At 35.8% G+C, this 23,914-nt stretch overlaps 1 protein-coding gene across 21 annotated transcripts in view; it reads left to right on the top strand.

The window, feature by feature from the left end:
- The window catches only part of NKAIN2 (sodium/potassium transporting ATPase interacting 2), a 1,025,964-nt gene that overhangs the window by 492,583 nt on the left and 509,467 nt on the right, over positions 1-23,914 (top strand). The window lies entirely within an intron of this gene.

The raw sequence follows: 23,914 nt of genomic DNA, 5'->3' as shown, positions 1-23,914 counted from the left end.
TGTATTATGTCAGCCAAACTGACAATTTTCAAGAGTAGCAGTTATTACAAAACAGCTTTTGTGTAATATTTTCTATACTATTTGTTTCAAAATAAATATTTCTTGGGGACAATATCACAGAATACTCTGACGTTGACCCTTCAGATACCTTGTGAACAGTTTTAGTTGCAGGATACTTTTTGATTGCCCAGCCGTCTCCTTAATGGAATAGTTGTCATTTTCCTGGTCATCTCTGTACTGTGTTTGGAGACATCTTGTCAGTAGTTTTTGGAAATGTTGACTCATCTGGGAACTCCATGCACAATAACATGTTATCTAAACTCTCCTGTTAAACCTCTGTCTGCCTAGACCTGTCACTTTCTGAAATGCAATGGAATCAATTTTTTCTTTCTCTTTTTTTCTCCTTTAAAGGTACAACATATGTTTAAGGAATTTTGTAGCAAAAATCTTCCAGTACACTATGAAACTCATTTAGTTTAGAATTTATTTTTGGGAGGGGATCATGGAGTGAAAAATTGGTATGTGCGTGTGAGAAGATGCCCTTTGGAAGTGAAGCTGCTGTTTTCTAAATAATTTAATTTCACAGTCCAGTAAAATTGGAACCAGAACACATCTTACATTTAATTCTCTTGTCATTGTTTTAAAATGTTAGTGTTTGATGAGGGGCTTAAATACTTATATTTACATTTAAAGTTACACTTTGAGTGTTTGTGTCTAAAAATTTATGATGAGGGACAATTATAATTTGGCACAGGTACCAATCCATCTTCTTCTAAAACCTTTCTTTTTTCTCATCCTCTTTTACTTGTTCTTCTTATTACATTTATTATTTAATTAGTATACTTTTAATGCAGGATATTTAATCACAGGCAATGGAATATATGTGGACATTTTGAGCTATTTCAAGCATGGTGATATTCACCTGACAACTTAGTGAAATTATGATGAATATAGCCTTATTGCTTTAGGTCAGTCTAGAACAATGATGTGGATATACATTTTCATATCACTCCTGTGCATCAGTACAGAGTGAGTGCTCATGCTGTGGGAATGAGAATCACTGACAAAGAAGAAGTTTAAAAATGAATCAGTTGATTTTAACAAGCTAAGTTTTATTCAAGGAGAAATTGGAGTCATGTATGTTTTCATGCCCCACTACCATTGATGCATTAGAGTTGAAAGTACAAGTATTTCAATAAAGCAGTTTGCACACTTGCTTTTAGGTATCTGATACTCACACCTGTTCCCAAGGCATAATATCATTAAGGCTTTTCTGAACTAAAAGTATATATATTGAACTTGGAAAAGGTTTCAAGAACTTTATTCCTTTCCCACCAAAGACAATTTTCCAGTTTGAACTCACTTTCACACTTCATAAAACAGTTAGAAAATGGAACCTCAGGGAACACCAGTCATTTTGTTGGTGATGCCTCATCCCCTGTACTGTTGACCCCATTCCACTTTTATTGTGATGAAAAGACTATCCACTATTGAATAACCCTATCTTATTTTCAGTGTGTAACATTACTATTAATACGCAAGGAATAACGAGTATTTTTTTTACAAATTTAATTTTTTTTAGTTTTAACTTTTCGGTATTACTTAATATATCATTATTTCTCCCCAAATCGCTTTTCTTTCACACTGATCACCTTGGATTCAGATTTGTTCATGGTTAAGCATCCACTCGGTCTTACTTCTCCTTGCATATCCGATTGTAATAAACACAGTTGTTTTGTACTAGTTTATTTGAATCAATGTAAGATATGTACTAAAGTATGAATTTGAGGTTTATAAAGTAAAGAAACGATTACAGAAACAGAATTGCTGGACAAAACTATTTTTAGTTGACTTTTAAAACATAATTGATGACCTTATTTTATTTGATGTTTCTTGAGAATATTTTACATTATTGTTTTTAATGTTGTACAGCTAGGTGTAAATGCCTAAGCAGAAATTATTCATATCATAATTTGGTTTGTAGGAATGCGTAAGAGTTCAAATATTATCATCGAAATATACAAATTTATATTAACTGAGTGATTCAAAAATTATATAACTAAAAATTGCATTAGAATCAGGTTACTTAAAATTTACAAAGGTGCAAAACAATGACAACATTCTATAAAAATAAAAGCATGAAGACTCTGTATCAAAAGGTCCACATGAGGGAGTTCCCGTCGTGGCGCAGTGGTTAACGAATCCGACTAGGAACCATCAGGTTGCAGGTTCGGTCCCTGCCCTTGCTCAGTGGGTTAACGATCCGGCATTGCCGTGAGCTGTGGTGTAGGTTACAGACGCGGCTCGGATCCTGCGTTGCTGTGGCTCTGGTGTAGGCCAGTGGCTACAGCTCCAATTCGACCCCTAGCCTGGGAACCTCCATATGCCGTGGGAGCGGCCCAAGAAATAGCAAAAAAAAAAAAAAGTCCGCATGAAACTACCAATTTTTTCCCCATACTTTCCAATGTGATCTGTGAATATAGAGTAATGAAGTAATCTTAAATTAATTTTTACTTTCCCCTCAAATATTAGAAATAATTAATACAATTAGGAAAATAAGAATTGTTTGAGACAAAGAGGTTTTAACTAAAATCCAGGACCCTTTCTGGGCTTCTAGGTGTACGACGTGCACACATGCAAAAAATCAAAATCCTAGGCAAAATCCTTCATGATATCCTTTGTACCAGGTCAGTCCCACCAGCCCTAGGATAACCTTTCTCTCCTCTCCTCTTCTTTCTCCCCCACTCCTTCCTCCCTCTTCCCATCCCCTTTCCTTCCCCATCCTCCTCCTCCCTTACAACTACTGTATACATGTTACTAGATAATGATTAAACCAGAGATAATGATGATAATAACAGTTACCATGATACCTCATATGTGATAATATTCACTGTAATGGAAACTTTCATATATATATATATATATATTCATATGTCTTCAGCATAGTCACTCAAAGTCGAATTTAAATTTTAAAGACAACCAATACTTGGGGGAAATTAATGTTCCCAGAATGTCATATTGCCATTATGTAGAAGCTTTGGGTTGGTCATAGGTCTGTCTTCAGCATTTTACCTTTTCTTCTAAGTTACATGGCCTCTCTAAGAAATGAAAGGGCGCACAACAGTGAATCATATGCAAGTTATGACACAGAACACAACACATAGGAAAACTACTAATGACACTAGTCACTAGTGTAGTCTAGTATTAATTACCAATTCCTACAAACTAACATGTTGCTGAAACCTTGAACTACACATGGTATCTGACCAAATTCTGCTTTCTGCCTTCTGCCTTGCCATGCTTCTGTATGCTATGCTTCTGTTCACATGCTGCTGAATATCAGATTGATTCCTGCTGATTTCAAAGCTGAAAGGGCAACAGTGAAGGATATCTAGCATTTAAATTTCAATTCCTTAAAGTCTACAAAAATTCATTGAGAGACAGGTACACAAACTCTATTTGTATGGCTCTATTACTGCTCCCATTTTCCCTCTGCAGGTCTTTATAGGTCTGTTGTGTTGTTGTGTCAACCCTCCTCCAGAGGAGACAAATTCAGCTAATATCTAGTTCACAGTGCAGCTTTTGCTGAATTCCTGAGGTTGTAGATTTAAAAAGTCTTGCTGGAGGTAGGAAAAAACACTGTGATGAGAACTCCTCATTTCTTAGAAACACTTGACTTTCTATGCCCCTTTGTTAGATCCTGTCAGCAGCCCCAACTATGGCTATACAATTTTTTCTTCTCCCTTCTAGAATTTTTTTGATTCTCTAACATTTACATGTAAGTTACACCAGGACAATTACTTTAATTTCTTTCCAGTTTTTTAATCTGTAAAATGGGGATGCTAAGTCTTATTCTATACACCAAGAGTAGTTAGAAAAAAAAAATTATAAAGCATAGGAGTTCCCTTATGTTTCAGCAGTAACAAACTGGACTAGTATCCATGAGGACATAGGTTCAATCTCTGGTCTCACTCAGTGGGTTAAGGATCCAACATTGCCGTGAGCTGTTTGTAAATTGAAGACATGGCTCAGATCCCATGTTGCTATGGCTGTGGTGTAGACCGGCAGCTGCAGCTCCGTTTCGACCCCTAGCCTGGGAACCTCCATATGCCACAGGTATGTCCCTAAAAAGTTAAAAAAAAAAGGGGGGGGAGTATAAAGCACAAATATTTGAAATGATACAACAGGAGGCTTATGCTTGTATGATTTATAAATGTCATGCCTATTAAGAAAAATGTTTTTCTGCATAATCAAATTCCAGGTAAATCAGAAAACAATTTCCTAGGGTGAAAACCTGAAAATGCTGCTAAAAGACTGACCAATGAACTATTTTATGTTCCATGTATTATTTTGGTTTCATATTCAAAATGTAATTTAAGGACTACTTAAGATATTATTTTGTTCATTGTATGTCCATGTAGCAAGTAATTTCTTCTTTCTTCTTTTACTCACAGAATTGTTTCCTGCCCTTCGATCACTTTGTCATACTATCTGAACATTTTCAACTTCTCCAACCATATTAAAGTTGAAGGGCTGCAAATTCTGTTAAAAACATAAAAGACTTAGGTGTAGATTATGTTATAACCCTCACATACCATTTGCCCCATATACTTCTATCCTGTGAATAGCATGTAGTTTTAATGTGGGTCTTCATTTATATCCCACTCTTATATTTGATTTCACCATTTATTTTTATTGCTCCTGCTGCCTATTGTTAATAAGGGTTTGGTAATTATTTCCTTAAATAGAGAAGAATAATTTTTCTTAAGAACACTTCCAACAAGCTCTTTTGTAGAGTTTTGCAGGAATATAAAGATGATATGCATCACATCTACTAGAGAATTTGGGAAATAATTTTACTGATGCTCAGGTGGCTACAGAGTAACATTTATATCAGTATATTTCTAGGTCTGCTCTCTGGACAAGTCCAAAAGCCATAGTATATGAGGAAGATATGGAGATTGTTCTTGGAGGAATCAAGACTAATGAGTGAGCTCTTATACATGTTATAGATAATGTACTTTTCCTTTTTCATTAATGGCTATGCATCTTTTCTCAAAAATTATGGATGCATTTCCCAAAGTCCGTCCTGATACGGGGTTGTAGAGTAATGAGAGATGGGGCAGCAGCTTTTTTCAAAAAGTAATGTCCGTTTAAGATTGCCGGGCCTTGAATTATTTCAGAAGTAGAAAAATTATAAATTACCTCACGTCATTAATAGTTTTTAATAATAGAGTGTAAATTTTTTACAGTTTTGATGAAAAGCACTTTTAATATTTAGATTATTTTTCATGGTGCAAAGCTTTATATGATATCAGTAATGATTTAATTGTTAAGAATGTGAAAGCATTCAAGCCCCCTACTGCTTTTATTTTGTCTTTTTAATAATCAACAGTCAAGAAAACCCTGACCTTTCTGTTATTATATCTAGATTTTTATCTAGCTATCCTGTTTCAGACATTAATGGTTGTTATATATAGTGAATATGAACTTTGGTTTTAATTCAATCTCGTATTCCAGGAAATAATCAAGTCAAAATATTACTGACACGCTTTTCGGAAGAGCTAGCCTGCCATTTTATCACCATAAAAGCAATAAAGCTTTATTTAGTTCTTCCTATTGTTTGCACCCCTCTCTTCCCTAAAAATACTCTCCAGCCTTTTTGTTAATCGACATTATTATCTTCTGGGTCCATTATAACAACTGTACCAAAGTACGTTCATGGCAGATAATTCTCCACCCTACAGTGTTCCTGTTGTTTCAGAATTACTTGCATTGCTTTCTTTGCCTTTTGAAGATATAGGTCTGTATTTTTCTTAATTTCTTGGTAAAGCAAAAGGCTGTTAAGTTTGTGATGCAGGAGGTAACTGCAAATAAATAAGCACTTTTTTATATAAAGAAAAAAATAAGCTCCTTTCTGAGATGATTTAGTAGTAAACCATTTTTATTTCTGTCATTATAATTTCATTCCCTTCAGAGAACTTTTTTTATTCCTTCCAATTCCAGCATTGTATTTAGTATTTATCTCTGTATGTATAAATTGATTAACTTACAACCTTCCTCTGTTCCAAAATTAAGAGCGCTTTCACAATAAAAACCAATCGTTTCAATTAACTTGTCCCCTTTGAATTCTTCCAAGATTGGGAGCCTGCATAGACCATGAAAGACAGACCTTTTTTTCTTTCTTTTTTGTTTTGTTGTTTTTTTTTTACATGATGGGCTCTCAAACATCTGGCTCACAAACGATGTGTCGGTATATAAGTGTTTTCCAACAAAAATTGTCCTAACTCTTAAAGTTGCTGGACAGACTTATCATTCCTCAGATAAAGGATTAGAGACTCCTTAAAACAGTGGTTCTCAAAGCATCCCCTGGCAACTGTTATCAATGCAAAGTATCTAGAAGCTCCACCTGCTGAATTCCCAGCTGGTGGGGCATGGGGGGGCTGCCTTCAGCATTGAAACAAGCCCTCCAGGTATATCTGAAATGTCAAGATTTATGACATCTTTTTCAGGGCAGTGACTTATAAGAGTTTTTGTTTTGTTTTCCTGCACTATATTTTGAGAAACAGATTTTTTTAAATATGTAAATTGATCAAACATTTGCTATTTTTATTTACATTTATATTATTTTAGGCGTCTTAGCCAAAAGCAAGGCTCTTCTGGGCTTGTTCCTTTTTTTTTTTTTTTTTTTTTTTTGGTCATACCTGATTTGTGTGGAAGTTCCCTGGGCAGGGATTGAACCTGAGCCATAACCATGACAGTGCTAAATCCTTAACTCCTAGGCCATCAGGGAGCTCCCTCTTCTAGGTTTACTACTACATCATCTTAGAAAGGAGCGTATTTTTTCCTTTATACCAATTCACAATTTTTAAAGTTTATATTCCATGTGTAGTTATTTTAAAATATTGGCTCTGTTCCCCCTGTTGTACAATATATCCTTGTAGCTTATTTTATTTATTTATTTTTTTGGTCTTTTTTTTTGCCTTTTCTAGGGCCGGTTTCTTAGAATATGGAGATTCCCAGGCTAGGGGTCTAATCAGAGCCATAGCCACCGGCCTACGCCAGAGCCACAGCAATGCTGGATCCGAGCCGCGTCTGCAACTTACACCACAGCTCACAGCAATGCCCAATGCCGGATTGTTAACCCACTGAGCAAGGCCAGGAATCGAACCCATAGCCTCATGGTTCCTAGTCGGATTCGTTAACCACTGCGCCAGGACGGGAACTCCCTTGTAGCTTATTTTATACCTTGTAGTTTGTACCTCTTAATGCCTTATGCCAATCTTGCCCCTCCCTCCTCTCTCTCCCCACTGGTAATCACTAGTTTGTTCTCTATATTTGTGAGTCTGCTATTTTATTATATTCATTAGCTTGTTGTTGTATTTTTTTTAGATTCCACATACGAGTGATATATAGTATTTCTTATGGGCTTTTTTAAAAAAAATAATTCAGGTAACTGAGTATTTTCTCTGCTTTCCTAAGAAAGGAACAGAGGAGACTGTCTCACTGTTGTCCTGTGGGAACACCCTTTAAGATCATAGCCTTAGGAGTAGGTTGTAACTAAAAACAACTACTTGGATTTTATTTGATTTTTCTATTTGAAAATGGAGTGTCATCAGAGAAAAATGTTCAGTCCTGGAAATGCAAATTCTGTAAAAGCAAAGATAGCTCTTGGTAATTTTAAAGGACCAAAGGGAAAAAAGCCTTCAGAGGAAGCCATTCCTTACTCCCCTATTAGGGCCCAAAGTCTTCCTGTGTTTCACTCTCAGCCCCACTGGCTCTGGGCTGCCCAGGGTTTGGTGATAAGCTTTGGCTCCTGCATTTAGAATTTCAGCTACAATTTAGCTGACTTCGGTTGATCACAGTTACCCCGACTTCACTAATTTGCTTTCTACTTTTTTTCCCCAAGAGCGACACACTGCCATCTGCAACAAATCCTCTCACTCTTTAACTCCACAGTGAGGCAATATATTTCCTATTTTAGAAAGAATGGATACATGAAAATGAAGTATTATGCCCATTATATTCCCATGGCCATAAACTGATGTTTGCCTCATTATTTAAATTGATTCCCAGTGATGTTCTGACTTACTCTTTTGCCACTAGGATTTGTAATTTAAATCATAAAGTGAATATTCTGAAAAACAGTTTGCTGTCACATTTAAAGGCAAGTCCTCATGATGTTCCTCTTTACATCTGACATAGGGACCGTAATTTGTAACTGGCATCCAGATGATTACTTTATTGAGATATGAACACAAGAGGAAAAAATAATCCATGTCAAAGTTTACATAAAAATACCCAATGCATTTAGATATGTCCCTAAACTTTGATCCAGATTGCAAGAATATCACTAAACCTGATGATAAATACCTGTTCTAACTCTGTCTACTGATCTCAACTCTAAAATGTTGATGAAGAGGAATGTGTTGAGGTATACCTCTAGTGATAGTATTTTCAACTTGGTTAAAAAAAAAAAAATCCCTGTTACTTATTAATTTGCCCTCAAAACAAATAGTGCTGAACCAAGTCTTATTGATGTAACAATGTAGCTTGTAGGGCTAAATCATAATTCTTTAAATATGGAATGCTCAGGGCACCTCTGCCACCTGCCAAAGAATAGAATTCTCATTTACTTACTTTAAGTTGGAACTTAGATGTCCAAGATCTCATCAGCTTCATCAGCTTGCAACAAAATAAAATTACAGGTCCTTGAATATTCAAATGATAAAGACTCCAAATTCACATCTTCCTAGATTAGTATAAGATGCAATTTCCCCTACTGCATCAGCCCCTTGCATGCTATGTGCCAGCATGCCTATGTCCAAGAAGTTAGTCCTGAATATTTCACCTTACTGATGAAGACAGTACTCACATACACTAGCACGTGGCTAAAGGACCACACAATATCTACCAAGAATACTGGGTGCATCATAAAATGCCACCACCTGCTCCAGTATAAGGATTCACTCAGAAAGTTCAGTTAATTTGCCATTTTCCATCTGTGCTGCTGCCATCACCGCTAGAGGATAGAGTTTAGTGTCCCTAATACCTGTTGTCATAGAATTACTCCAAACCCCCACAGCCGCTAATGTAAGTCACTGCTGACTAGTTCAGGTGTTGATGGCAACCCATCCTCATAGAGCCCCTCTCATCTCTGTCATGCCCAGTCCATGCTGGACATGTCACTTGCCTGTCCAAAGTATTGCAACTGTTACCATTCACCTATCCCCCTAAATCTCCTCTAGAGTGCTTGAGTTGGGTAGGGTTAGAACCAGATCAGTTATACCTTATCCATAGACCCAGCACTTCCTTTGATTTCCTAAGCTCTAGCATCACACTTGGATCACTTGTCCACATTTCCCTTAAGTTTCCTTCCTGTGATTTAGTGTTACCTGGGGATACCCTTGCACATCAGATGGATTCAATCTCTACCATCTCAGTCTATGTCAATACAAAAGACTCATGGATTCTTAGGGGAGGGATGTTGAATAATGCACATGCTAGCCAAAAACATGGAAGCCCTTGCCTTTGTTTGATCCAACTAGATCTTGTTATAGTTGCATTTTTTCCATTGACTTTAAGTGAATTTAAGTGTGTGGTTGCCTTATGTAATTAAAAGACAGTGTTTGCAGGACTAATGGAGGGTCTGCAGGAATAGTACAGAGACCTTCCTGTACTATTTAATCATTTTAATGCCTGCAACTCCCCCTCTCCCAGGGCAGTCTGTCACACAGTGAAGGGATCCAACAAAACATCTGAACACTAACCGCATGCCTACTGAACAGAGTTTTATTGGTCAGTAAATTTTAAAGCCATGACTTTCTCCTCATATTAGACAATATGGACATTTGTATGAAAATTGGTAGTTACTCATAACTTAATTTTTATTTAAAAATCATAAAATTTGTTAAGAGTTAAGGTTTTTAGACCATGATGATAAGGATCTGGATCTATAATTTCTGAAATGCATTGGCTTGTTCACCCTTATCCAAGTCAAAAAAACTCTAAGCCTCGGTTTCTTCTTCATATCAGTCATCAGTTGTTGCAGCTGTGAGATAGAAGATTAATATTGGATTTTGAGCATGTGCCTGGCACAGGTAGGCTCTCAAATGATTATGCTTCACATTAAAAAATTCACTTCTTGGGGTTCCTGATCTGGTGCAGCAGGTTAAGGATCTGGCTTGTCCCTGTGGCATTGTGGGTTCAATCCCCAGTCTAGCACAGTGGGTTAGGGATCTGACATTGCTACAGCTATGGCATAGGTCACAGCTATGGCTTGGATTCAGTCTCTGGCCTGAGAACTTCCATATCCTGTGAGTGCAGCCAAAAAAGAAAAAAAATTTTCTCATCTTTGTCTATTTCAGAGTCATCCTTGACCATGCTTAAACTTCAGTTTAGAGAGTAACAAAGAGACATCATCTAAGAGTCAAAAGTTTTTGAACTAAGAGATAATCCAAATTAAGACCATTTCTGAATAGAGTTCCAATACTCTTCTACCAGAATTTTATTTAAAAATATTCTTTACGTATCTCCTGTCACGAATCTAAAATAAAACTTTGAGTAGCAGCAGACCAGCTTTCTTCTTCCTCTTTATCTCTTTCCATTTTTAATGTTTCCATTATGATTTCCAACTTTCAGGGCTCAGCAGAAAAAGGGCCACTACTTGTTCAAACCTTGCTTCTTGTCTTGAGTACCATTACCAGGAATGAAACATTTTCAATCTGACACTGTAGAGCAAGATAAATAACATGTGTGGTTGTAAACTCTGGCACTAAAGATGTTCCAAAATGTCCATTGTTCACTGTTTCCATAATTTACCTGTCAACAACTCTATTTATTTGAGGACTATTTTTATGGGTTATTGTCTATACTCAGCCATAAATGATAATGCCACACACATTCATCTGGGATGAACAGAATGATAAATAATATATAATTTGAAATGTAAAGTGGTAGAGATCCCAGAAAAGCAGCTTTTTGTTTTCTGTGAGCTCAGCAGATAATGCATGAATTGGTACTGCTTGGAAGTGTCCAAGATTGTAGATGCTGCAATGTACCTGCTGTCAGAAGAGATGCCATTGCTAAACCCTTTTGGAATAACATAGCAAACAGTTTCATGTCATGCTGTGGTAAAGGCCACAGGAATTTTAGTGAAATCCTCAGAGAGTAATGCAGTTTTAGTATGCCCAGGGCTTATGACATATCTAGGGTTTATCCAGAGCAATTATGTGTGGTAGGGTTTGGATGGGCCTTGTGATCAGTAAAGAAATAATCTTTCCAGTTGCTAAATTCAGTGAATAAGCATCTTAATCCACTTTAGATCTAATTGTAAATCATGGGAGCAGAGGTGTTGGCCTTCTGTTAAATTGGAAAATGCTTACAGAGAGTCTGCTACCACTTGGAGAGTACAAGACTTCTTTGGGAAGGGCTTTGATTACATTAACAATAACAATAATAATAAGGCCAAGAAAGTTCTTGAAAACCCTACAAGACATAAATGAGGAAATAAGAGGACCAAAATTGTTATATATATAATTTCTAAAATTCTGTTTGGGAATTGCATAGATTTTTATGAATTGCCCAACACCTGTAATTTGAGTGTTGAAACTGGTAAGCCATAGACCTTTTAAACTATTACTAGATTCTAGAGTATTTTTCTATACAGTATATTTTTTCTTACATTTTCTCCAAATGTGGTCATTGCTCTGAAAAGAAAAATGGCATTTTAATTTAATTTTTTTTTTTTTTTGTCTTTTTGCTATTTCTTGGGCCGCTCCCGCGACATATGGAGGTTCCCAGGCCAGGGTCTAATCGGAGCTGTAGCCACTGGCCTAGGCCAGAGCCACAGCAACACGGGATCCGAGCCGCATCTGCAACCTACACCACAGCTAACAGCAATGCCGGATCGTTAACCCACTGAGCAAGGGCAGGAAACGAACCTGCAGCCTCATGGTTCCTAGTCGGATTCGTTAACCACTACGTCACGACGGGAACTCCGGAAATGGCATTTTTAAAGGGTGATATTACTAAATGTAGCCTCTCCAGAAATCATTCATAATGTACATTGTGTTTTGACAACAGTGAAGACAAGCAAATTTGTTTGAAATAATAAGGAAGACATTGTTTTTATGTCATAAAAAATGAGATCCTCATAGATATCAGTGTGTATCTATTCACAATTCCATGATCTTTCTTCAGCTTTACCCCCAGAAATGTACATTACCCTGCTGACCTGAGATAGACTGTCAGATATTTCTCCAGTAAAGAAACAATTACCGAGGATCATTAGAAAATTACAATTTGTGGTCTGCAACCATGGTGATTCATGTGCAAGTTCCCTCACACCAAGGGAAGGAGGACACTTTTATAGAGGGGAAAAGGAAGTTGGGAGGGTTTTAATAAAAAAGGATGCATAAATTCTCATTGGCTGAGCTTTCACAGGGTAAGACAAGGAGTCTTTTATTCTTTCTGTTGGGTTCAGCCATTGCCAATGGGTGTGAGAGCTCCCCCTTCTGGTCTCCAGACCCTATTTGGTTGAGGGTTCTGTTTGATAATTTTTTACACCACTTATTTTCTAGTTCTACTTCTCTTTTCTATTATCCCCTATTTTTCTTTTCTGAATAAACACTGAAATTAAATTTGGTTAAATTTAATTATTCAGTGAAAAGTTTCTTACAGTTGTTGACAAAAATCTTTGCAAAATGCATAATTTCAAAGTGTTAACTCACCAGTTAAGAGGGTTATACTTTGTTATATGATTTGTTTCACATTTCTTTCAAAGTATGTGTGATTTTCACATTATTTCACATAAGAGGAAGAATTCAAAACCTTTTCTGGTATTGCTTTATGCATAACTATGGCATTTCTCAGATCAGCCTCCAAGAAGTATAGCTGAGAGAACTAACACTGCTTGGATGTTCACTTGGCAGTAGTGTAGGGTAGAATATCCACATACTACCAGTATGATTGGAAGAAACGAGATTTAGTATTCCTTCCGATCGCAAATCCTATGATTCCTAGATTTCTAGAATTTATGATGGATTTTTGCAAGTATTGAAAGTTTTCTTCAGTGACACAGGCAATAAATTGTGAATATTTTAATGAAGACTTGTCTGTTACTGATTGCTCATTGGTAATAATTGCTTTTATAATGTTTGAATATACTAATATGTCAATATAAGTGATGCTTTAAAAAATGTTGTCTTATTCATGAAATAGCCGTTTCATTCAAACTAAGAAATTCTGATTTTTTGTGTATTGTCTTTATTGTTCACATCAGGTGAAAATTAATTGAAGCAACACCCACACAAATGATTATCATATTCCAGGCACATACTTAACTATATACAAGATATTCAGTATCTAAAATGTCACTTTTAACTTCAAAATACTCCCCAAACAAATAAGCAGTAAAATATGTGTCATGTTAGAGAAGCACAAGGAAATCCATGTTTGTCTCAGGGAGTAAACAAAGACTGTACAGAAGGTAAAATTCAGGCTGAAACTCAGAGAATGCATGGTAGTTTGGCCATTCAGAAAAGAGAATCAGAAGGGACTTGGAATATGGAGAGTCAATGAAGCAAGAAAGAATTTACTACATTTACAACATGCCCAGGGCTTCTGAATGAAAGTAGCAGTTCTATGGGCTCTTTCTCCTCCTTTTCTCCTTCCTTTCTTATTATCCCTTCAGTAATCTTGGGCCTCCCTGTGCATTTAGTTCCTCCCAATTGTCCTTGACCTTCAGGGTACTAATAGGTGATTTCTACCATCACTACCCTTATCATTACCAGCACTACTATTGGCAACTCCAGATTAGTTTACTTCATTTTCACAATTGAAACTCACAAACATTTGTTGAGCATAAGCGTTTTGAAAGAGTATTGTACATTTTCAAGAAGGTCTTTTTAGTTTTCTAATATGGTAAATTCTGATAGCTAAAGTGTTGATAGGCAAGAAACTTGGGGGAGAGGGGCTTTGAAAAAGTCAATTTCTGCTTTGTGGTCAACTCAAATTTTCAGTTTCCACAAGCCCAGGAAAGACTAGATGACTAGGTAACATCTCAATAGCATTTATAACTATAACTGCAAATAGCCTTTATAATGTACTCCTATGTGAAGATGGATATGAGAGGAGCATTGTACAAATTAAAGCCAAAATCTTTGCTATCTAAAAAACCAAGTGTGGACCTTCACTACTCATGAGGTAGATGTTTCAGGAATTTTAATGTGAAACAGTTAAATGTTATGTTAACCATTTTAATGTTGAAGCAATAAGGTGTTATTTCAATCCAAGCAACAGCTGATTAAAGAAAAACAAATCTGCCATGACTCAGCACTTTTCTTGATCAATATAGTACCTGCCTTTGAAACTTATATGCTGAGAATTTAAGTGTACAAATGAAGTAAGTATCAGATCATTCTAATGCTTATGGAGGCGTGGCATGTACATTCTTTATTATTATTATATCATTGCAACTTCGATTTATTCCATGTCTAACATGTCATGGGTTTTACATAGGCCATGCTTATCTTTTACTAAGTGAGTTCTGTTGTCACAATGAGGAAACTGATACATCCTAACCTTAAATAACTAGCTCAAAGTCATAGGATTAATAAATGATGATTGGGATTATAAATATTAGAACAAGTCATTTTTTTCTCAAGGCATTTATGAAAATGAGAGACTTATGGTTGTTACATTGTTCAAGTAAAGTTTTGTGTAGTTCTTTGATGGACTTGATGGCCTTGATGGCCACATGAATCCTCTGATACCAGGAATCCATTCAGTTCTCAACCCAAGGTCAAGCCCATGTCCTGATGCATATGAACCTTTATAAGAACTACTTTTTTACTTTTGTCCTGTTCATCTTTAGACATCAGTTTATATTTAAAATATATTAGTGAATGAATATATTACATATATTAATATATGGGTATGTCAAATGAGTATTTGAGGATCCAGCTGGCTTTATGAGGTGATTCATGAATTGGTCAGCATCCCGTCTAGCAACTAGAAGAGTGCTCAAAGGAGCAGTACAAATGGAAGGCTTGTATAGAAGGAAGGGTGGGGTGAGGAAGTCATGTGAACAAAAGAAAAGGAAGGGGTATTTGGGGCTGGAACATCTTTTTTTGGGAAGAGATGACAGGGTTTGGGTTTTTTGTTTGCCTATATTTTTAATAAATCATGCACATTGCCTTTGCTTCCTCTGGGGGATGGAGAGGGTCCAAGTGACAGATTGCTTCATTAGTGCTGACCAGAAAATCCCAAACTGGGTGATGAAGATTATATATCTAGGAAAGGCAGAAACTGCATTTAGGTTAGATATTCAATCTAGGTTTGGTTAACATGGGCTTTAAAGCCAGTGATGCCATTTTGAGCTTGTGGTTTTTCCCTTTAACAAGAATATGTAAACACTTACTTCCATGCATATTTGAATATAAATGAACTTTTGCTTCTAAATTTATTTTCATCTTTGTCATTAAATAGAAAATAAAAATCAATAATTCACGTTTTGTTGTAAAAGGTCTAACATAGGGAGGGTCTCTATGTGAAAATTTTTTCCTGACATAAATTCAGCACATATCTTAGTTAATATGGATAAGATTATCCCTCTGATAGCAAATTGTATACTGAATAGGAAAAAAGGCAAATGATGTGGGTCTGTCCATGCTCATTTTAAGGCAACCAACAGATATTTTAACAATTCACTAATAAAAGTAAGCTATAACATGTTCTGGTTAAATAAAGGTAAAGAAAAATATAGTTTCTTGAACAGCCTGGTTGTGTCAAGATATGTAAAGTAATTAATATGCTTTTGTATAAATCATTGTTCATCAGTTTATTTCTTATTCCACAAGGAACTATTTCAAGAAACCTCTGGGGAAAAGTGGTAGGTGGGTGAATGGGATTGGATGTTGTTAATGGTTGTTTAACAATTTGAAGGTTTGATGAGCTCAGGTTGAAATATTTATATTTACAGGAGAAGAAACTGTGAATCCATCCTGTTCAAATAGCTTACGATCAATAGCCATGTGTATCCTGTGGTCATCACTGATGGAAGTGGAAAGCTTTTAATATATATAAAGGTTGACAATTATAATTGAATTTCTTGCTTGTTATTACCATAATCCATAGGAAAATATACTCTTCATGTAAATGACTATATTTTGAAATTATTTATTAAAATATGCTACTTTTTTGTACTTTTAAAAAGGAGTGCATCAGATAACATTATTCAAAATGAGCATTTTTCAGAAATTTTGTATTAGTCTTTAACAAATTTAAGTTCGTTGAAACTAAATATAGACATTCCTTCTGAATATAATAATAAAGTATCAGAATTTATCATTTTAACATTTAAAATGTGAAATATAATAGAAAATTATTTATAATTTTAGATGAAAATCATAAGCAACTTGTTCACCATAATATTGGTTATACACTATTGTGTTACTTGATAGAAGATTCATCAAACCCCATAACCACAATTTTTATATACCTAAGAACAATATTTATCTGCCAAAGGTAAGCCAAGTTTACATGAGATTTAAACATAATCAAAATTAATAATTAGTAAACAGCTATAAAAGTTCAAAGCTGCAATGTTTCCTGAATAATTATTGACCTGAGCCTTTGTTATTCCCAACAGTAAACACTGGAATGAAGAATGAAGTCTTGTTCTACTTTAGAAAGAGGCTCAGACCCAATTAATCTAAGTACTCTCTTGTCTACTGTAGCAAAATATTTCTACCTTCTCTTCTTAAACATTTTTACCCATTTTATGGTGATGGCTGAACAATAGTGTGATCTGTTACCTGCTTCATTTGCATGTTTAAACCCATTAATGGTGGAATGATGGACGGAGCCAAAATCTTATAACAAGGAAAGAACCACACACGAGTTTTTCATTCATATTACAAAGGATTTAACATGGTATAGCCGAAGCCATTATACCAACACATGCCTGTATTTGAAGAGTTGAACTCTTATAGACTATTACAGAATAATAATGCCTTTTGACTTGAATAGTGGATGAAAGTGAGAGAAATTGAGAAAATATACCCTTCCTTTATATTTCCCTAAAATATAAGCATGGAAGTTGACCCTTTTTCTGGAAAGAAGAAATATAATAAAAATCTAGAAGAATCAGAAATTTACTTATTTACTACTTTAGTTTATAGGAAGTTGGAGAGAGAAGGAATTTAAGAGTCCTGAAATCCAAACCATTAATTTTAGATAGATTACTGGAAGCTGAGAAAGGGTAAATCATTTTGCTGAAACTGCACTGATCTTATAAAAGATTCAAGCCTAGAATTTTTTCTCTGGTAGTTTTTCATCATACTGCTATTTGAAGTTGTTAAGTCACGCCAAGAGCATTTTCTAAATTAAAAATCTGTTTTGGCTAACTTAATAATTTGCAATAATAGCATGTCTGTCACTGAGATCAAGTTGTCATCCTAATGATTAATGAAATTATAACTTTATTCTGTAGACACTCTCTTATTGAGGTTTTTAATTTTCTATGTCTGCTAATTTTTAATTTTATTAAGACTTCCAACTATCATTCTGACAACTTTAGCATATTTATTTTAATAATTCAATTTTACTTGCATTTCCTCTCTTTGTATTTCTTGGTTTTGAATCAAGAACCTTGGACTAGACACTGGGAGTTCAGAGTTTCCAGCTCTGCTGCTTAATGATTATATGACCTCAGGCAAAAGAACACTTTTCAGGGTCTTTGTTGTTGCAATTGTGAATTGATTGAATTGAACAGTGTGATTCTGTAGACTCATTCCAATTACACTGATTGACACAATATTTTATCATTCTTTGATGCTTTTATGGGACCCTGTTAATGATATTCTCCAATCTTCCTTGATCCATATAGTTTAGCCCAAAATGGTTGATGGAATGACATTCCTTCTTTCTGACTTTCTTTTGTTACTTGCATTTCTTCCTTCTCTTCTCAACTTTTACCTTTGATCCCCCTTCTCCCTTTCTTTCTTACTCTTGGAATTAACAGTCTCAAGCAATAATGACAGGTCAGACTCCTTAGGTAACCTCTTTTGGATACATGTGTCAGATTTAAAATACCTGTGCTTCATAGAAACTTAAAGTTCTTCCACATTAATAGGGCCTGGTGAAAAGACATATTCCCAATGTGTTCATCACAGAAGATGCAACCAATTAGACACAAAAATGAGATCAAACCACCAAGCCAAATGGGGAAAACGCATTAAAATGCACATATATGTTTCATTACAGTTAGCATGGGAATAGAAGATGATTTACATAGGTAAGTTAGCACTTTAATCTACATAAATAATTTCTGTTGTGATAATAATTTTTTTACTTTTTAAAATTTTATTGAAGTTGATTTACAGTGTTGTGATAATTTCTGCTGTACAGCAATGTGATTCAGTTATACATATCCATTCTTTTTTATATTTCTCATATAGGTTATCATAGAATATTGGGTAGAATACCCTGGGCTGTGATTTTAATTTTATTGCTTGTGCACATGCACTGGAAGTGCCTTGAATTGCCCTCCCTGCTTATAGTGTTATCGCTGACAGTCACTCCTGCTAAGACTTTTAAATTGCAGAAGGCAACTATTTTATACTCTTCCTGAAATTGTGATTGGAAACTTAATGTTTGAAATACATTTGATATCTTACCAAACAGAAGATGGGCTGTAGATTATTTTATGTTGTATCTATAATTCATAAAGACACCAAATATGTCTCTTTATGTTATGTTTGTTGGAATTGACTACAAAATATTATTGTCTCTTGGAAGACGTTACGAACCTACAATGTAGTTAGAACATAGACACACAATTCTTACAGACTGAGTGCATTCACTAGGAAACAGCCTGAAAAGCTGAAAGTGTTCTACCAGGTATGACCAAAACCTCTACTGAAGTCAGAGGTGGTGTTAATGAGCAACTATGGTCTTGACTCCCAGATTCTCTGGGCACAGCTCTTACAATTATCTTTGCCAGAAATATTCAGAATTCCAGGTGCTGGGCAATAGAAGTGGTACTAACAATGAAGTTAGCAGCAAAAGGAGGTTTGGTGTAATAAGGTAGCTCACACTGACCTGAGGGCAAAACGTCTTGATCCTAGTATTGGTTATACCAATATGTTTAAGACTGAATTCTTTGAACAAATCCCTCAAACAAAAACTAAATTTGTTTTCTAATTGCTGACATAAAGTTGTTTGGTGTAAGACTCTCAAATTTCCTTCCATGAAAGTTTGAACAGTTGATTCCCTTTTTCATCGACTTATTCAAAGAGATTTTAATACGAGACAAGTGGAGATAACTCAAGTGAACAGAGGGGAAGGCACAAGGGCACACTTTTTCTGGATGATGCTCCATTCACAGCAGTGATGCTTCAGAGCACCTCTGCAGAATCTGAGAATACTGAGAAGCCCTAACTTTTTTTTTCTTCTTCATTTTTCAAGTTTTATTGAACTTGATTTACAATATTGTGACAACTTCTGCCATACAACAAAGTGATTCCATTATACACATACACACGTCCATTCGTTTTCAGATTCTTTTCCCATAGAGATTATCACAGAATATTGGGTAGAGTTCCCTGTGCCATACAACAGGTCCCCTTTGGCCAGTCATTCTAATTTTGAACAAGATCCTATACTAACACTCACAGATGGATATCATTTTAATAGAATGAAAGGCCTAGCCAGAAGTTTCCCCATTTATGCAGCCGTGCTCTGTCACTGTTTGCTCATATACATCCAGTGTGGATACAGTCTATGCTGCCCCGGAAACAGTTATAAATCCGCTGCCACCAGGGAAAATTACATATTTGTCTTCCTATTTTAAAAATCGGGGTTCACTGGAGTTGCCGTCATGGCTCAGTGGTAATGAACCCAACTGGTATCCATGAAGATGCGAGTTTGATCCCTGGCCTTGCTCAGTGGGTTAAGGATCCAGTGTTGCTGTGAGCTGTGGTGTAGGTAGTAGATGAGGCTTGGATCCCGAGTTGCTGTGGCTGTGGCTTAGGTCAGCGGCTGCAGCTCCAGTTCAACCCCTATTCTGGGTACCTCCATATGCTGTGGGTGCAACCCTAAAAAGACAAAAGACCAAAAAAATAAAATAAAAATAGGGGTTCACAGATTAGCCAGTTTCCAAAGACCCTATCTACTACTTTAATGTATGTGAAACCAAATGTAATCAGGAAACCAGAAGCAAATAGGAAGAACATGAGCCACTATGGAGTTAAAAGGTGTTAGGCATGTTTTTTATTGGGTTTTCATTTATGTGGTCAGTAGAGCCCATTCTTAATTGGCATCCCTGATGATTATGAAGTTATGACATGTTAACCAAGGTCTGAAGAGATCTGCGTGCAGAAGAGAGACCATTGCCTGCCTGATAAATCTATGCCTTTAAGTTTATTATCATATTTTTTAAATACTTTTTTTTTTACTTTCAAAAGTGAAATGTTTAAGTTATGAAAAATGGAAACAACACAAATAAATCAAAAATTCAGTCTTCCTTCACTCCCAAGGAATCCTAATAACTATTGTAAACTCCTCTTAACCTCTAGTTTCAAACTTCCGTGTGAGATATAAATATAGAAAATGTATGCAAACATATTGCCATGAACTTTTTATTTGCATAGATAGGATCATTTCTTCATGATTTTCTTTTTCCACTCAGTGTTATACTGTGGTCATGCTTCCTTCCATGTAAGTTTATGAACATTTGGAAATAAAAATAAAGATGCATAGGTGAAAATTCTTTAGTAAGCATAAAAAAATTCTTTCAGTTAGTGTATCTTGTCAAGCAGGACAGTAAATATTTTTAATTTAATCATTCCTCTCCAATAAAATGTAAACATTTTTTGAACAGCCTTAACCCAGTGGATGGAAACATCACTAGTTGCCATTAGTTTTCTCATTGTTGCCTTTGACAGTGTCTGATTTGTTTCCCATCTGTAAAAACATCTCAGGCAGATCACATAGATTCTTAAAATCTTTCAGATGTTAATATCCCAGTTTAGTACAATTTAAAACTTTAGTAAATATTCCAATTTATTACTCATCCTCCCCATCAACTTCCCTCCCGGATTCATCAACTTGCACTGGGAAGAGGCCATGACATGCTTTTCTATGTTTTCTTTAAGTCTCTGATCTCTCCCTTCCTCTTCTAGGATTCTTTCTTCTCCAGAGTATTGCTGACCAGAGGGGAGATGGGGAGAAAGGGGTAAACATTTCTTATGTAATTGATAGTGTTAAACTTCTCCCATGTTGATTACTGAAATGTGTCCAATTGTGCCCTCTGTGTGGCCGGCACCTCCGTGTTGGCTCTCTGATTGAATATATGTCATTTCCTTCAGCAACATAATTGTGATAAAATCAGTCTTTATTGCAGAAAATCCACTCTGGCTTAACCTCTTTACACCTCTATCTTCTTCCAATCCCAAGTTCAAGTCACTGTGGGCCCATTAGCAAGTCTCTGACCAAAATATCCTATTGAATGAGATGCCAGCCTTGTGTTTATGATTATCTCATGTCTTTCCAAGGGATTCTCTTGGATCTCCCAGACGAAATGAAAATTTGGGAAAGGTTATGGCAATGTCTATCTAGACCAAGGCTTGTTTTTCAGACCTTCCAGCTTCTGCTTAAATAGGCCAGCATGGCAGAGCTAAGGTGGAGGTTGAGGAAGCAGAGGTGGTTTGGCTGCCAGGGCTGTAAAAACCCACTGGTCTTTACCTTTTTTAGAATGTGATGTATTTTCTCTGTGTCTTCATTTTCTAGCAGTGTCAAATAATTTAGACTATTGGAAAAGCCTTCCCCAACATCTGTTACATAAGCAGAAATTAAAGAAAATCACAGAGTGAGTTGCTTTGTCTTTTAAATCGGAACAGATCATGAATGGAAAAATGAGCCAAGTGTTCAGGATTTGGGGTTTGACACTTTGTGTTTTGTGCCCTCTTTGAGCTAATTTCCTGTGAATATTACTCCTATGAAGTTTTGCAAATGAAAAGTTTTCAAAGTTTTGGTTGGTGTTTGTTTTTGTTTTTCAGTTGTGCTGCAAGGAAACACACTCTGAGACAGGGAATTTACTGGGAAGTGCTGTGGGAGACACACCTACAAAGAAGTGAGGGAAGCAGGATAGGGCAGAGGGAGAAGCCTCAATGCTATTGTAAATGAAGCCTCAGCTCACCCTATGGGATTATGGAGCAGGTATAGCCAGCCCTTCAGAGTTGTGGCAAATTGAGGCAGTGCAAGGGATGGCACTTTTCTCTCCCCACATTAGCCAGTCAGTAGTCGAATCCTGTCCCCTGGAAATGGGTGCAGCCTTGAGCCCCAACAGCCATTATTCCCAGGAGCTGGGGAGGGGGTGGGGGGGGGGCGCACCTTTACCTAAAGAGAGAATGTAGAAAGATACCACCTCAGTGCCCTTTATAAAAGCATGTGAATCCATTCTAATATTCTATCTGAATAAGTTGCTTCTATTTGTACATACTTTAATCAAATATCCTATCTTATGAGTGCCTGGCACATGGTATAAATATTTCAATGTGTTTATAGAAGTCTCGCCTCAGTTTCTCTAGTATAAAAGAAAATTCTAAGGTGGGATATTTAATAATCATATTAGTTCTTTGTATAGAATATGATTAATGTATACCTGAAGTGGTAATGTGCATAATATGTTACTTCCAGTATATTGTTATTAATATAAATCCCTAGAATTTAAATTTGGAGAAGGACTGCATTTCTCTTTTAGATGATGATGTAGATGCACCTACATTTGTAAATCTTCAGCACATCCAAAATCGACATGTCTGGCATCTTGTGCTCCTTAGCTAATCAACAAAGACACCCAGGCTTCCCAGGCATATGTCTACAAAGTGACAGGAATTCAGAGATAAAGCTATGGATTTTTTCCAGTGGGATATTACGAAAAGAAAATGAGCAGGTATTGTTTATAGAAAGAAATAGTTACTGTGTCAGAGGAGGTAGTGAAAGCACAAAAAAACCTGATTTCTCTCAGGACAGCAGCACAAAAAGGAAACCTCATAAAACTGAAGAAACTCTTGCAATTTTGGAAGCAATTGACATGTGTAAAATTATTCATGGATCAAAAGTTGCTAAGAGCCTAAAATCTTTTCTCGTTTCTAGAGAATCAACATATTGAAGACATGACTTCGATTGTAAGGGCTTAGCATATGAATAGAATTGGCAGAGGATTAATGTTCCAAAGTGTTGAATCTCCAAATATAAATTATGCTGCACTGGCCCTTTGTCCACTGAATGCAGTAGAGAAGAGATAGTATCCTGCTGGATGTCCTTGCTTTTGTCTCCCAAAATACATATTTAGTGCAGTGTCCAGTCCTTTTTGTATTCCAATAAGAAATGGAAAAATGTGCAGATATATCACCATTGATTTTTTTTTTTTGCTTATATCTCTTCTTATTCAAAACAAATCTTATTTTCCTGTTAAAATAAAAACAGTTAATAGAAACTCAGAACTGATGGGGTCAACTTAAACTATTTTTGTCACAAGATGGGTGAATATTTTTCCTTAAATATTGCGTCTAGAAGACTCAGTATTAAGAAAGAAAAATCAGCAGAGTGCATTGTAATCAAATAGTCATTAAACTTCCTACTCACTCTCAGAACTGTATGTATATTAGTGTGAGACAGACATGAACATCAACATATAGAAAGATATGATTGACAGATGAATAGAGTCAGTGTAATCCATTTAAATTAGGAAGATGATGATATTTACACATCTGATTCATTCATACAATAATGTTCAAAGTGAATTTTTACATACTGAGTCTCCAAAAGTCATAAGGTTAGAGAAATACTTTTTAGAGTTAATACTCATGAAAACTATAAAGATAAATGAAAGTGGAAAAAAGGGATA

This window comes from Sus scrofa, chromosome 1 (genome assembly GCF_000003025.6).
Source record: "Sus scrofa isolate TJ Tabasco breed Duroc chromosome 1, Sscrofa11.1, whole genome shotgun sequence".
Lineage (NCBI taxonomy): Eukaryota > Metazoa > Chordata > Mammalia > Artiodactyla > Suidae > Sus > Sus scrofa.
The sequence above is the reverse complement of the archived record's forward strand: the minus strand, read 5'-3'. Positions and strand labels throughout refer to the sequence as shown.